Genomic DNA, 16,756 nt, shown 5'->3' with positions numbered 1-16,756 from the left:
TTGTAATTTTATTTTTTAATTGGCTTTTAAAATAATTTCAACTTTTATTTTAGATTCAGGAGGTACATGCATGTAAAGGTTTGTTTCATGAGTATATTGTGTGAGTCTGATGTTAGAAATATGAATGACCCCATCACCCAGAAAGTGAACATAGCACTCAGCAGTTTTTCAACCCTTGACTGGCTCCTTCCCCTCCCTCTTCTAGTAGTCCCTAGTGTCTATTTTTGCTATCTTCATGTCTGTAATTACCCAATATTTAGGTTCGAGTTATAAATAAAAGCATGCATTATTGGTTTTTCTGTTCCTGCATTAATTTGCTCAGGATAATGGCCTCCAGCTGCATCCATGTTGCTGCAAAGAAACATGATCTTATCATTTTTTTATGGTTGCATAGTATTTCAAGTATATATGTACCACATTTTCTTTATCCAACCCACAATTGAGGGACACCATCAGGTTGATTCCATGTCTTGGCTATCATGAATAGCACTGTGATGAACATAGCAGAGAAGGTGTAGTTTTAGTAGAATAATTTATTTTCTTTCAGACATCTACCCAGTAATGGGATTGCTGGGTCGAATGGTCGTTCTGTTTTCAGTTCTTTGAGTAATATCCAAACTGCTTTCTACAGTGGCTGAACTAATTTAAATTCTCACCAATGATGTAAGTATTCGGTTTTCTCCATGGCCTTGCCAGCATCTGTTGTTTTTTGACATTTTAATAGCAGTTATTCTGACTGGTGTGAGATAGTATCTCATTGTGGTTTTGGTTTACATTTCTCTGATGATTAAAGATGTTGAGAATTTTTTCATATGTTTGTTGGCCACTTGTATGTTTTCTTTTAAGAAGTATCTGTTCATGTCTTTTGCTCCCTTTTTAATGGGGTTGTTTCTATGGTTCTTGTTTGTTTGTTGTTTACTGTTGAATTGTTTTAAGTTCCCTATAGATTCTGAGAGTATATCATTTTCAGATGCATAGTTTCTGTTGGTAGTTTTTGCTTGTTTGTTTGTTTTGTTTTGTTTCTGTGTAGAAGCCTTTAAATTTAATTAGGTCCTACTTAGTTTCTGTTTTTGTTTTAATTACTTTTGAGGACTTAGTCATAAATTCTTTCCCAGGGCCTATGTCCAGAATGCTGTTTCCTAGGTTTTCTTCTAGGATTCTTATAGTTTGAGGTCTTACATTTAAATCTTTAATCCATTTTGAGTTGATTTTGTTTCTGATTAGGAGTAGGGGTCTACTTTCATTCTCTTGCATATGACTAACAAGCTATACCAGCAACACTTATTGAATAAGGAGTCCTTTCCCCATTGTTTATATTTGTCGACTTTGTTGAAGATCATATGGGTGTAGGTGTGCAGTTTTATTTCTGGGTTTTCTATTTTGTTCCATTGGTCTATGTGTCTGTTTTGGTACCAGTACCATGGTGTTTTGGTTACTGTAGCCTTACAATATAGTTTGAAATCAAATAATGTGATGACTGACTTTGTTCTTTTTGCTGATAATGACTTTGGCTATCCAGGCTCTTTTTTGATTCTGTATACATTTTAGAGTAGTTTTTTCTAATTCTTATACAGCTACTTTGGAAGACAGTTTGATAGCTTCTTACAAAACTAAACATACTCTTATCATATGATCCAAGATATTTATAATAGCTTTATTCATAATTGTCAAAACTTGGAAGCAACCACGATGTCCCTCAGTAGGTGAATGACTAAATAAATTGTGACACCTGCAGACAAGGGAATATTATACAGCAATAAAAATAAACAAGATATCAAGCTAACATATTGGAGAAGTATATAAGAAGAAATTGATATATTACTAGGTGAAAGAAGCCAATCTGACGCAGCTACATATTGTATGATTCCAACTATATGATATCATGGAAAAGGAAAAACTACGGGACAGTAAAAAGATCAGTAGTTGCCAGAGGCTGGAGTAAGAGATGGGGGCATGAATAGGCAGAACACAGAAGATTTTTAGAGCAGTGAAAATACTTGATATGATCCTAAATTAATGGATACATATGATTATATATTTTTTCAAATTCATAGAATTTACAGCACCAAGAGACAATATTAATCTATCGTGTGGACTTTGGGTGATTATTATGTGTAAATGTAGGTTCATTAATTGTAACAAATGTACCATACTTGTGGTCAGTGTTGATACTGGTGGAGGGTATACATGTGTTGGGCAGTGAGTATATAGAAAATCTCTGTACCCTCTTTATAGTTTTGCTGTAAATCTAAAACTGCTCTAAAAAATAAAGTCTTATAAACAGGTATTAGATACAATCACTGGGGGTTTTATTAGGGAAAATAAAATAACATGAAGCAATTATCTCACTGTTCATGACTCAAGCGTCAAAGCATACTCCTAAGAGATTAAAACTGATACTCGAGTTGTAAGTAACAACAAGTGGTGATATTTTTCTTATCTTGTGTGGCCCCTAATATTAAACTGTGGTTTTGAAGATGAATGTGGAAAGTAATGTTTGCCTTGCTTCTCTTAAAACTCACTTATCTATACCTTTCCCTTTACACTACCAGTTTGTCTCTGGTTCTCCCTTAACAGAAGATAAGCTATTTTATTAACATTTTACTAGTCCTTTGGGGGTAGTTTCATTTTTTGCTCAGGTATTGAAACTGAAGTTATTTTTAAAACATAGGAAAGCATTTTAAAATAGTGTGGTAGGGTTCAGTAATTTGATAAGAAGTCATCTTAACATTAGCAGTCTTTAGGACGGCCATGAGCGATTTCACATTTTAACATATTAGAGGATATCATTAAGGTATGCAACAATTTGAAAGACATAAAATTCCTAAAGTCTAAAATCTGCAATACTGTGGACTGTGGCTCTGGGTGACAGCACGGGCAATAAACAAGAGAGCTTGGGTTTCAATGTTTCAGAATGTAGGATCCTAAATATCTTTAATACATAGATATGATCTATGAGAATAAATATTGATATTTTAGAGTGCTGATGATTGTGTTTTAATATCAAAGGGAAGTACAAAATTGAAGAGATGAGTATCTCCTTGGAATAGCGTTAATAAAGAAAGAATACTGTAGAGCTCTTGTTTGCTCCAAACTAGGTATCTCAATTTGTTTCTGACACTGAGTCATATTAGAGAAATGAAAACAGAAATACATTTATTCTCCTCACACAGCACAAAACTAGTCACTACAGAAAATGTTCATAACTATTTTCATTCCCAAGAGCTCCGTGATAGGATGTTCCTCTCACTGAATGTGTGGAGCACCATCTGACTGGTCAGGTATATTGGCTCAAATACCAGTTTGGGTCTTTAACTCCTTTGATTGTCTTCCTGATCATAAGGATTCAAATATTACTGAATCTCTCATTATCAGTAAGGCAATCAAAGGAGTCAAAGACCCAAACTGGTATTTATTCAAATAAAAATACAACATTATAATTTTAAATTGTTTATATTACTACAGAAAATTTAAACTATTTTTCCATGACTTTAAATTATCTGTTATTATATCCTCCTAATGGCCAATTCATAAATTAAATAAACCAGTAGCTTTTAAGCCCCAATTCAGAAAACTTTTTAATTGAAATGGTATGCCCTTGTTGATAATTAAAAACTATCTTCCTTTTTTTGAAGGAAAAAAGATTTTCTCTCAAAAAGATAGCTCCTTCTGCATGCTTCCATAATTCTGTGTAAATATCCTTTTAGCTGTGGCTCACTGAAGTTTACTTATAAACCAGTCCTTGAGGATTTCAGTTCAAGATGGCTGACTAGAGATATCCTATGCCAGCCCTCTCAAGACAGAAAAGCCAAAATTATGAACAGACAATTATGCCTTAAATAGAACATCTAGGATAAAACGCTAGAGTCTGAGAACTCATAAAAAGCACCCAAGGCACAGAAGAAGAAAGCCAATGGCCAGCTTGGCTGAGATTAACCAGGATCCCAGAGGAGCTCAGAACTGCAGGGAAAGGATGAATAAAAGAGATGCAGTGATCTATGTCCCTACTGTGAGCTGCTGTGATCCAGACTGCAGAAGAGCTCTTCTGCCTATACAAATGCTGACACTAACATGACTAGTGATATGGAGACACTGAAGGCATTGCATCAGACAGAGAACTCACACTGAGTCACTCACCTCCTCCAAGACCCGAATGGCTACAGAAGCATTCCATTTGGTGAGGGCAGCAGTCATTGGACTGCATCCTGCCCTGGAAACAACAGGCTCCGTATCTCTACATCCCAGAAGTTCCTGCTGACGTTCCCTTGCATAGACTCAGAGGGCTGCAGTAGCACAGCACTAACTGGACCCAAAGATGCTGCAAGGTCCCCAGCTCTATCCCACAGGTAGTACTACTCCTCAGGAAAAGGGCAGTGCAGCATTCAAAAGGCCAGGTCCTAGGACAAAGGAATCATAAACACACATTTTTAAAAGCCCAAGAACTTCCTATCTGGGACTATGAGAAGTGACTCTGGCTCTGTCATTGGAACAAACCCTGGGCTTAGCTTTGTAAGCAAAGAGTGAAATGCCCTCCCACTAGCAGAACAGCATCTGTCCTTGAGCTGTCACATAGAGAACAGGAATCCTCCTCCCCCTCTGCACACCTTCTCTTGCTGCCACTGGAGACCAGGTTGGGTGAGCCAAAGGGCTGACTGACTGGAGCAGTAAGTGGTGACTGCAATCCCATTGATGGTGTGGCCTCTGTGCCTGAACTTGTGTTAAAGGTGGGGCACCTCACCCCTCTGTGTGGTACTTTGGTGCTGCTGCCTCAGAGAGCAGAAAAGTCTGAAAATAGTGTGGTTGAAACTTTTGGGGCTGAGTCTGTAAGGCAGTCATCAACAACACCAGCCTACACCAATCGGACCAACAGGGCAGTCACACCACAGCTACCACCATTGCCCATACCACGCCAGCTGACCAGGAACCCAAGAGCCTGCTTACTTGCCCTATCCACTGCTGCTACTACTTGCATTTGAGCAATACATTTGGAAGCCCAAGAATCAGCTTGCCGCTAATCACTGACATAGGTGCTAGTGTACACTACCCTGGGGCAGAAAAACATAGTATGCTCAGCCCACTGCTGCCATCACTGAAGCCTGAAGACTGGCCCACCTTCCAAGTCCCCAGTATAACTTCTACACCTCCTTTACTGATACCTACACCTTAATGCTCCTAGGAAATCACAGAAAACACTGATGTTGCTCACAGCCAAAGAAATCATATAGAGATGAAACTACTGGATGTACCCAGAATCAAAGCCAACATGCTGTACCCAACTAACACTGCACATATATCTTTTAAAAGTTTTTTCCCTTACAAAAGTTAAATGAAAGGCCAGGGCCAGGCATACTGGGTCACTCCTGTAATCCCAGCAGTTTGGGAGGCCGAGACGGCAGATCATTGAAGGTCAGGAGTTCGAGATCAACCTGACCAACATGGTGGGACCCCATCTCTACTAAAAAATATAAAAATTTGCCTGGCATAGCGGCACATGTCCATAATCCCAGATACTTGGGAAGCTGAGGCGGGAGAATCGCTTGAATCCAGGAGACGGAGGCTGCAGTGAGCCAAGATTGTGCCACTGCACTCCAGCCTGGGTGACAGAGTGAGGCTCTATATCAAAATATTAAAAATAAATTAAAGAAAACCACCAAACATACATCTTTTTAAAAAGTCTTTCTTTTATAAAAGTGAAACCAAAAACAGGAAGAAGTGATGATTACACCAGATACACAGATATCAACATGTGGATACAGAAAACATCAAGAAAAGCAAGAAAATATGAAACCTCTAAAAGAGCACAATAATTCATCAGCAATAGATATTAATCAAAAAGAAGTTTTTAAAACTCCAGATAAAGAATTCAAAATGTTGATTTTAAAGAAACTCAGTGAGACACAAGAGAATTCTGAAAAACAATACAAAACATCAGAAAAACAATTCAGGATATGAATGAGAAATTTACCAAAGTCATAGGTAGTTTTAGAAATATAAATTCTGGAACTGAAGAATTAATTAAGGGAAATAAAAAATACATTTGCAAGCCTCGACAATAGACTAAATCAGGAAAAAGAAAAAATCTCATAACTTAATGACAGGTCTTTTGAAATAATGCAGGAAGATAAAAATAAAGGAAAAGGATTAAAAAATAATGAACAAAGGCTTCATGACATTTGGGATAACATAAAGTGACCAATTAATTATATGAACAATTGCTATTCCCAATGGTGAAGAGATAAGAAGAAGAACAGAAAATCTATTTAATAAAATAATGAATGAAAACTTCTCAATGCAAAAATCATCTCATGTCATATTAAAATCAGGCTAAAGTCAATCATAGAGAGCAAATTCTAAAAACAGCAAGCAAAAGGCAGCTAGTCAACTATAAAGGAAAACCCATCAAAACAACAGTGCATTTCTCAGGAGAAACCTTACTGTCTGGAAGAGAATGAGATAATAGATCCAAAGTGTTGGAAAGAATACTATTAATATTCCCCCCAAAAAATCTTTCATCAATGAAGGAAAAGAGTCTTTCTCAGACGAGAAAATGCTGAGAGAATTTGTTACCACTAGACTAGCCCTACAAGAAATGCTCAAGGATGTTCTAAATTTGGAAGCAAAAAGATGACATTTGCCATCATGAAAACATGTGAAAGTATAAAACTCACTGGTAAAGCAGACAAAGGAGGGAAAGAAAGGACTCAAATAGCACCACTATAGAATCTCACCAGACTACAACAACTAACAATAAGAGAAAATGTGAAAAACAAGGAATGTATAAAACAGAAAACGATTCACAATATGACAGAAACAAAGTCTCACATATCAATAATAACCTTGAAAAAATGGACTAAATGCTCACTTAAAAGATATAGATTGGCTGAATTAATTTTTAAATAACCTTACTACATGCTACTTAAGAGAAACTCACCTTACCATCAAAGACATACATTGATTGAAAGTCAAAGGCTGGAAAAAGATATTCCATGTAAATGGAAACCAAAAGCAAGCAGGAGTAGCTACACTTTTATCAGATAAAACAGATTTTAAGTCAAGAACAGTAAAAAAAAGAAAAAAAGACAAAGACGGTCATTATATGACGATAAATGGATCAGTCTAGCAGGAAGATATAACAATTCTAAATATATTTGCACTTAAAAGTAAAGCACTCAGATTAATAAAGCAAACATCACTAGATATAAAGGGAAAGATAGACTGCAATATATGACAATGGGAACCTTTAACATGTCATTCTCAGCATTAAACAGATTATTTAGACAGAGATTCAAAGAAAAGACATTGGATTTAAACTGGACTTTACACCCAATAGATCTAGTCAATACTTACAGAACCTTTTATCTAACAACTGCAGAATATGCATTCTTTTTTCAACACATGGAACATTCTACAGGAGAGAAACCATATGGTAGGCCACAAAATAAGTTTCAACAAATTTTACAAACTCAAAATCATATTGAGTATCCTCTCAGACCACCAAGGAATAAAACTAGAAGTCAATATTAAGAGGAACTTTGGAAACTATACAAATACATGGAAATTAAACAACATACTCCTAAATGACCACTGGGCCAAGGAAGAAATAAATATGAAAATAAAAAAAAAAATATTGAAACCAATGGAAATGGAAATGACATACAAAAACCTGTCAAATGTAGCAAAAGGGGTCCAAGAGGGATTTTTATACCAATAAATGACACAAACAAGCAGCAAGATTACAAATTAAGAATATAAAAATGCACCTCAAGAAACTAGTAAAGCAAGGGCAAACCAAACTCAAAATTAGAAGAAAAGAAATGATAAAGATCAGAGCAAAACTACATAAAATAGAGATTAAAACAATACAAAATGTCAATGAAATGAAAAGTTATTCAAAAAGATAAACACAAGTGATAAATCTCTAGATAGACTAACCAAGAAAAGAAGAGAGAAGATCCAAATCAGCAAAATCATGAATGAAGGAGCCATTACAACTGGTACCACAGAAATAAAAAAGATCACCGGAGACTATTATGAACATCTCTATGCAGACAAATTGGAAAACCTACAGAAAATGGATTAATTCCTAGAAATATACAACCTATCAAGACTAAATCAGGAAAAAAACAGAAAACTTGAACAGACCAATAACAAGTAGTAAGATTTAGTCAGTGACAAAAGTCTCCCAAACAAAGAAAAGGACACAGCTAGATGGATAAACAGTCAAATTTGCCAATAGTACAAAGAAAAACAAATACCAATCCTCCTGAAACTATTACAAAAAGTTGAATTGAAGGGAATTCTACCTAACTTATTCTACAAGGCCAGCATCACCCTGACACCCAAACCTCACAAGAACACAACAACAAGAAAAGCCACAAGCCAATATTCTTAATAAACATAGATGCAAAAAATCCTCAGCAAAACATTAGCAAACCCAATAAAACAATATATCAAAAAGGTAACATACCATGATCAGGTGGGATTTATAAAAGGGATGCAAGGATGGTTCAACATATGCAAATCAATAAACATAATACATCACTTTAAAGAAAACAAAATTATTATCTCAATAGATAGAAAAGCATTTGATAAAATGCAACATCTCTTTATGATAAGAACTCGCAACAAACTAGGCATAGAAGAAACATACCTCAAAATAATAAAAGCCATATAATACAAATCCACAGGCTGAATATGGTGGCTCACTCCTGTAATCCCAGCACTTTTGCAGGCTGAGGCAGGTGTATGACCCAAGGCCAGGAGTTCGAGACTGGCCTGGCCAACATGGCAAAACTCTGTCTCTACTAAAAATACAAAAATTAGTCGAACATTGTGGTGGGTGCCTGTAATCCCAGCTACTTGGGAGGCTGAGGCAGGAGAATCACTTGAATTCAGGAGGCAGAGGTTGCAGTGAGCTGCGATTGGGCCACTGCACTCCAGCCTGGGTAATAGAGTGAGAGTCCATCTCAAAAACAAAACAAAACGAACAAAAAAACCCACAGCTAACATCATGCTGAAGGGGGAAAAGTTTTAAAAGCTTTCCTCTAAATACTGGAATAAGACAAAGATGCTGAATTTTACCACTCCTATTCAACGTATCACTGGAAGTCCTAGAGAGAGCAATCAGACAAGAGAAACCAATAAAAGACATCCAAATTGGAAAAGAGGAAGTCAAATTCTACCTGTTTGATCTTATGCATAGAAAAACCTAAAGACTCCACAAAAACTTTCATAATTAATAAATGGATTCAGTAAAGTTGCAGGATACAAAATCAATGTATAAAAATCTGTACCATTTCTATATACCAATAATTATCTACTCAAGAAATAAGTCAAGAAGGCAATTCCATTTATAATAGCTACAAAAAAATAAAATAAAATACCTAGGAATAAGTATAGCCAAGGAGGTGAAAACCAAGGGAGACTACAAAATACTGCTGAAGGAGATTAAAGATGACACAAACAAATGGAAAATCATCTCATGCTCATGGACTGGAAAAATTAGTGTTATTAAAATGACCATATCTTTCAAGGTAATCTGCAAATGCAATTCAACTGCTACCAATATAACAACATTATTCTTCACAGAATTAGAAACAAAAATCCTAAAATTCATGTGGAACTGAAAAAGAACCTGAATACCCAAAGCAATCTGGAGCAAAGAGAACAAAGCTGAGGGCATCATATTACCTGATTTCAAAATCTATTCCAAAGCTACAGTAACCAAAACAACATAGTATTGGTTCAAAAATAGACACATAAGCCAGTGGAGCTGAACAGAGAAACCAGAAATTAAGCCACATATTTACAGTCAATTTTACCATTGACAAAGCTGTCAAGAACTTACATTGAGAACAGGGCATTTTCTTTAATAACTAGTGCTAGGAAAATTGGATAGCCACATGCAAAATAGTGAAACTCAGCTCCTATATCTCACCCTATACAAAAAACACCTCAAAAATGAATTAAAGAGTTAAATGTGGGACCTAAAAACACAAAAAATTTAGAAGAAAACCTAGGGGACTCTCTCCTGGACATTGGTCTAACCAAAACTTTTATGACTAAGACCTCAAAAGGATAAGCAACAACAACAAAAAGTACACTAATGAGACTTAACCTAACAAGCTTCTGCACAGACAAAAATAAATAAATAACAGGACAAAGGGACAGCCTTATGAATGAGAGAAAATATTGCAAACTATGCCTTCAATAGGAGACTGATATCCAGAATGTATGTGGAACTCAAGCAACACAACAGGAAAAAACAAAACAAAACAAAACAAACTACTATAATGTCGGCAAAGAACATGAATAGACATTTCTCAAAAGAAGATATAAAAACAGCCAACAGGTATATGAAAAAATGTTTAACATCACTACTCATTAGCGAAATGCAAATCAGAATGACAGTGAGGTATCTTAGTCAGAATGGCTACCATTAAAAAGACAGAAAAATAACAGATATTGGGAAGGACACAGAGAAAAGGCACTCTTATACACTGTTGGTGGGAACATAATCTAGTAGAGCCACTATGGAAAACAGTATGCAAATTTCTCAATAAGAAAACTAAAAGTAGAATTACCATTCAATCCAGCAATACCACTGTAGGGTATCTACTCAAAGGAGAAAAAAATCAATATATAAAAGGGGTACCTGCACTCATATGTTTATTGCAGTACTACTTACATTAGCAAAAATATGGAATCAACCTAAATGTACATCAAATGAAGCAAATGTGGTATACATACACAATGGAATACCATTCATACTATTCAGCTATAAAAAAGAATGAAATCATGTTATTTGTAGCAACATGGATAAAATTGGAGGTAATTCTCTTAAGCGAAATAAGCCAGGTACAAAAAGACAAATATCACATGTTCTCACTTACATATGGGGCTATAAAATCTGATCACATGGGAGTAAATAACAAAGACGGAGAAGGTGAGTTGGGGAAAGGGAAGAGGATGAAGAAAGTGGATTAAGGGAGGGTGCAAATGTAAAATAATCAAGATGGAATAAATGTAGTGTTTGATAGCAGAGTAGGGTAAATATTCTTAACTAAAATGTATTGTACATGGGTGATGGACACATTCAATACACTGAGTTGCTTATTATTATAACCTTCAATTATATACAAAGCAATTTGATTTCAAAGTATAATATTTATAAATGAGGAAAATCTTTTGAATCCTATGAAGAAGCCCAGAGCTTAAAATTACCCATCTCCTTCACTTTATTTTGCATAGCATTACATAGCTGGTTTCACACAGCATTCAACTAAATGTTTTTGAAACAAAGTAATAATTGTTTAACTGATGAATTAAATATTGTGTATAATACTCTTAACATGTGTATAACAACTCTTAACAATAAATTAAATACTTCACTCTTGTTTTTGCATTTAAGAAAGATATCAGCCTTGTTTTCTGTCAAGAATAGCCTTAAACTGATTCTTAGGTTTAATTATAAAACTAATTCTCCCTGTAATTTTATTTCTAAAGCTTCCTGGTTTTAAATCAACATAACTAAAAACAATTTCATAATTTTCTTAAAAACTTAAGAAGAACCAATTTCCACCACCTCCATTATATACAGATTCATATTTCAGCCACACAGGAGTTAAATAAGAGCACCTATTGGAAGAATGAAGAAAATGGTTGTCATAAAGCTCATGAGCTTTGCATGGGAGATACCTTCCAATTCTCAAACAAGTCAAATGACTTGGTAATTCATGTGGAGTTAAATGTATTCACTTAACAAACTTGTCTATTTGGTTTCCTTGGAAACCTTCATTTTTTATCAAGTGATGTTGGACATATGATTAGAAACACAGGAAGAAGGGCTAATAGTTGACATGACAATTTCAATGAAAAGAAAGCATGATGAGCAGCAGAATCACAATTTACCGTAGTCATTTACTTTAGAAGCGAACTTCACCACAATAGCTCTCAAGGCACCAAAGGATTAAAGTTAGCAAAACTGATGAGCTTAATTGTGAGTCCAGCTGATCAAGAAAGTACTGTGTTCCATTATATTCCATGTAATAAAGCGAAGAATGGTTATACATTTTTAGATAAGTATCTACCAAAGTGTAAAAAGTTTTCAAATATTAGTCTTTAAAAGGACTGTTTTAGGAATTAGAAACGTTTGTACTTATTGAATATATTACTTCCCCCAAATAATCAATATGGAGCATTTTCATTCTTTAAACAGCTTAAGGTAATGAAAATAATTGTATAGAAGCAAATGCTGCAAAAGTGAAGTCATTAACTGGGAAGAAACTCTTTTCTTTTGATATTAAAAAGCAGCTTGGCAGGGGACTGTGGCTCATGCCTGTAATCCCAGCATTTTGGAAGGCTGAGGTGGGTGGACCACCTGAGGTCAGTAGTTCAAGACCAGCCTGGCCAACATGGTGAAACCTCATCTCTATTAAAAATACAAATATTAGCTGGGCGTGGTGGCAGGCACCTGTAATCCAGGCTACTCAGGAGGCTGAGGCAGGAAAATCGCTTGAACCTGAAAGGCGGAGGTTGCAGTGAGCGGGATTGGGTCACTGCACTCCAGTCTTGGCAGCAAGAGTGAAACTCTATCTCAGGAGAAAAAAAAAAAAAAGGTATTAAAAGCAGCTGCACACAGTATCTTAACAAGTTCAGGCAATAAAATTGTGAATAATTTTATATATATAGTAATGTATTTTATATACATATGTGGGTGTACACACACATACACGTACACACACAATGGGTTGAATAAGCAAAAAGCAGTCTTGGTTCCTTTTTGTATTAAATAAAACCAGTAAGTGGAACAAGGTGTAGCCTTACTGGGAAATAATGGCATTTTCTAACACAGTAAGTTGCTTTCATTTCTCTGAGAAATAAGTACTTGCCCAAGCCATTTATACTTCTCATAAAAACACAAGTTTTTCTTCACAAAGTAATATAGTTTGCTCTTTATTTGTTTACTCCAAACTCATTTTTTCACTTTCACTCAACCATCAATTTTTGCATTTAAATTCTAGTAATACTACATTGTTTGCATTATTGTTATCTCTGGTCTCTGAATTTTCTAACCTAAGGCAATAGAAAATTTTTCAGTTAAACATGGGAAATATCACCTGACTCTTAGAGGGCTGATAGTATGTGACTTTTGAGGGAGAAACTCTATTTTGACTACAGCTAAGATAGATTGATGTGGAGGTAGAGCAAATAAATGCCTGGCCATGAATATTGGTAATATTCTATTATCAATGTGATCCAATGTAACTTTCTGCTATAATTGAAATGCTCTATATCTGTGAAGATTAGTACAGTAACTACTAGCTATATATGGCTATTAAACATTTGAAATGTGGTAGGTGGGATGAAGAACCTGAATTTTAAATTTTATTTGATGTTAATTAATGTAAACTTAAATAGCTTCATGTGGCTGCTGGCTTCTATATTGAACAATGCAGTTCTATAGAAATAATCAAGATAAAATTAATTTGGTTTGAATGCAATATGTAGAATATTCATTATAAAAAGTCCAATAGGATGAAGATGCTTTCAAATAAATGTAAAATATATACATTCTTTTTATATTCCACCAACATTCCCCCAATAGATTATTGAGAGTCACTTAAAATGTTCCTTAGCTAGGTTCTTATGTAATTAAAAAATATCTAAACACCTGGCAAAAGATTTCCTTGGCATGCCCCACATTTGTTATCTGCCTCAATTAGGTTAAAAAAATAAATATATTTAAGTCTGGCCAGGCATGGTGGCTCACACCTGTAATTCCAGCACTTTGCGAAGCTGAGGGGAGTGGATCACTTGAGTTCAGGAATTCAAGACCAGCCTGGCCAACACAGTGGCGCCCCATCTGTACTAAAAAAAAAATACAATTAGCCAGATGTGGTAGTACATGGCTGTACTCCCAGCTACTCAGGAGGCTGAGGCATGAGAATTGCAGGTACCTGGGAGGCAGAGATTGCAGTGAGCTGAGATCACACCGCTGCACTTGAGCCTGGGTGGCAGAGGAAGACTGTATGTGTGCGTGTGTGTGTGTATATATATATATATACACACACACACGCACACATACACACACACATACACACACATATACACATACATAAATACATTTATATGCATATATTAATACATATATATTTAAGTTAAAGGAGACTATAATAGAGTCAGGCTGCTTATTTTCCACTTTTTATTATGGAAAATGTCAAAACTATTTTGGTAAAGTGGAAACACAGCATTTTAAACCACCATATAACCCTTGTATTTGGATACTTTCACCTGCTTATCTCCAGTTTCGGGTGATTTTGAAACCCATCTTAGATAACTGACTTCAGAAGCCATGCTCTTATCTGCTACTTGGTGTTGTAGTAAGAAACTGAATTATTTCTGAGGAGGGAAAATACAAAACTTATTTTCTTTAAAAAATATTGATCTGTCAAGAATAATGAAAATTGAAAGAAAAAATGAGGCAGAGCACAACAAAAAGATAAATAATTATCTCAGAATAAACCAATATTTAGAGTCTGAAACACAGGTAGGCATAAAATAGTCATGGTTTTGTGCTAAATAATTAGTGAAGTGAATTAGTGAAGAACTAGTGAAGAATAATTAGTGAATTAGTGAAGAAAAGAAACATCCGCTTGACAAGCAATCTAACAAAACTTCCTAAAAATGGGAGAAATTTAGACAATAAAAAAATGTAAAAACAACAACATCTGAAAGTCTCTTTCTAGATTCTCATTCAATTCCTCTACTTTTTTAGGCCAAACGTGTAGCCTCTCCAGAATCAGGGCATTTGCTGTGAATAGAATACCTGCTTCCCTTTGATGTGTATCTAGTGACTTTCTGACACAAAATGTCTGATAGAGGTAGATGTGCCTCCTTTTAGATCAGTGTGTAGCAGAGAGTGTCAAGGTCTTTGACACCTTGTAGTATTCAGCATCATTCCTCAATGTCCTCAACAACTTTTATTTCCCAAAGTTCACCTCACAGAAATTTTTTTGCCATTGATTCTTGACTGACTGTTTACTTATGACTTGTTTTTTAACTTTATAAATTATCCAATTATCCCCAAGCAGTTTTTAATTTTTGAACATTTTTTTCTTTCTACTTTTGTAACTTCAGAAGCATATGTTGTGGCCATTAAGCTTAATCGCTATGACTCTATCTGAACCTACAGAATGAAAATAAATAATGTCCACAGAAGTGAAGCATTACTTTATAAATTGTGATTACAAAAGACACATTTCTGGGCACTGTGCTGAGCAATAGTGTTGGGATATTAAAAAGTCCTGTATTTTGGGAGGAGTATTTATCTGACAACATTTAATGACAAACTTTCCAATAGCTGTTAAGAATGAGAGTGCAGCCAATATGTCCAGGAATATCTAATCTTTTAAATACATTTAACTGGAAGGTAGAATACAGGAGGAAGAAAATATAATAACTAAACTATGGTTTATTCATGCAGTAGAATCTAGTCAGCATTTGGCATGAATGAACTAGAGAGGGAACTAGATTTGATTGTCAGTTAGAAACTGTATCGATATACAGAATATTGAGCAAAGTCAAGAAAAGTACCAAATGATGTAGTGTATTAATGCTGTGTATATAAAAATTAAGATACACACAAAATGCTTCATATATTATATCATATATGTTATAAATATATAGTTTATGTACATATTACATATTCACATATTACACAGGTGTGTATACACACACACACATATATAAAGTTTAAAAGTGCGTGGTGATAAGAATGGCAGAAATTTTTTAAAAGACGTGTATCTGATAAGTGACTCATAGCCAAAATACATAAAGAACACTTGTAACTCAACAATAAAAAGACAAATATGCCAATTTTAAAATGAACAGTGGATTTGAATAGACCTTTCTCCAAAGAAGATATACAATGACCAATAAATACATGAAAGGATGTTCAGCATCATCACTCATCAGAGAAATGCAAATCAAAACCACAGTGAAGTGTCACTTCACACCCACTAGGATTTGGAGAAATTAGAACCCTTACGTATTGCTAGGGGGAATAAATTGTGATGCAACTACTTTGAAAAACAGATTAAGTCCACAAAATATTGAATTTAGAGTTTGATGTCACAATTCCATTTCTAGGTATATACACAAGAGAAATAAAAACATGTCTACACAAAAACGTATAAAAGAATGCTCACAGCAACATTTTTCATAACAGTCAAAAAGTGGAAATAACTGAAAGGTTCATTAAATGATAACCTAATTAAATCAATATAGTGCAATATTATTAGGCAATAAAAAGAAATGGACTACTGATAGATGCTACAAGATGAATGAACATTGTAAATATACTAAATAAATGTAGTTAGTCCCAAAAGACTACATGCTGTATAATTTCATTTATATCAAATCTCCAGGATAGACAAATACATAGAGACAGAAAATAGATTATTGGTTGCCGAGGTCTGATGGTGTTTGAGAGGAATAGGAAGTAACCACCAATGACACAGATTCCTTTTGGGGGGATGCGGTGCTGCTGCTATAGCGTGGTTTGTTTGACCCTTCTAAATCCCCTGTCGGAGGTGGGGCTTAAAGAGAGGTGTTTGCGTCCTGGAGGCAGATCCCTCATGAATAGATTAATGCCCTCCTTTGGAGGTGAGTGAGTTCTCACTATTATTTCCCACCAGGGAAGGCTGTTAAAAATAACAACAAAAAATCCAGACTGGCACCTCCTCCCTTTTGCTTG

The sequence above is a fragment of the Rhinopithecus roxellana genome, chromosome 3, assembly GCF_007565055.1.
Source record: "Rhinopithecus roxellana isolate Shanxi Qingling chromosome 3, ASM756505v1, whole genome shotgun sequence".
Lineage (NCBI taxonomy): Eukaryota > Metazoa > Chordata > Mammalia > Primates > Cercopithecidae > Rhinopithecus > Rhinopithecus roxellana.
The sequence above is the reverse complement of the archived record's forward strand: the minus strand, read 5'-3'. Positions refer to the sequence as shown.